Source organism: Tarenaya hassleriana, unplaced genomic scaffold (genome assembly GCF_000463585.1).
Source record: "Tarenaya hassleriana unplaced genomic scaffold, ASM46358v1 Cleome58, whole genome shotgun sequence".
Taxonomy (NCBI): Eukaryota; Viridiplantae; Streptophyta; class Magnoliopsida; order Brassicales; family Cleomaceae; genus Tarenaya; species Tarenaya hassleriana.
Window position 1 is genome coordinate 264,835 of NW_010968329.1, and position 974 is coordinate 265,808.

Here is a 974-nt window from a genome sequence, read left to right on the forward strand (position 1 = left end):
CGTTATCGTTTGTCAGAATTTGGGGTTGCGACGCTTACGTGAAGCGTCAGATGACTGATAAGTTATCCTCCAAATCTGATAAGTGTTTATTTGTAGGCTACTCTAAAGAAACTAAGGGTTACTACTTCTACATTCCGGCAGAGAACAAGGTGTTCATTGTCAGGAATGCGACTTTTATGGAGCGAGAGTTCGTCACCAAAAGAGTCAGTGGGAGTAGGATCGAACTTGAGGAAATTCGAGAGCAACAAGTAGACGTTGAGCCAAGTGAGCAAGTTGAAGACGTTCAACCTGTTTCACTGCCGGTTGTGACTCAACCTTCGGCTAGTGAACATCGGAGATCAGGCAGGATTCGCCAAGAGCCTGTGAGACACGGATTTCTCGTGACTGGGAATAAGGAGCTCATGTTATTAGAACATGATGAGTCTTCCGCATACCCAAAGGCTATGGTGAGTCCCGATTCTGAGAAATGGCGCGAGGCTATGAAGCCCGAGATTCAATCCATGTCAGACAACCAAGTATGGACTCTGGTTGATGCATATGAAGGGATAAAACACATCGGATGCAAGTGGATCTTCAAGAAGAAGACCGACATGGATGGCAACGTGCACACATATAAGGCACGACTTGTGGCGAAAGGATTCTGTCAAATTCATGGTATTGACTATGATGAGACCTTTTCGCCTGTAGTTATGCTGAAGTCCATCAGGATCCTGCTTGTCATAGCTGCATATTACGACTATGGGATATGGCAAATGGATGTCAAGACCGCGTTTCTTAACGGGAACTTGACAGAGGATGTGTACATGACACAACCTGAAGGTTTTGTCGATCCAAGGAACCCGGGGAAGGTGTGCAAGCTTCAGAGGTCCATTTATGGACTGAAGCAGGCTTCGAGGAGCTGGACCCTTCGCTTTGATGAGACAATCAAAAAGTTTGGTTTCTCACAAAACGAAGACGAGCCATGTGTTTACAAG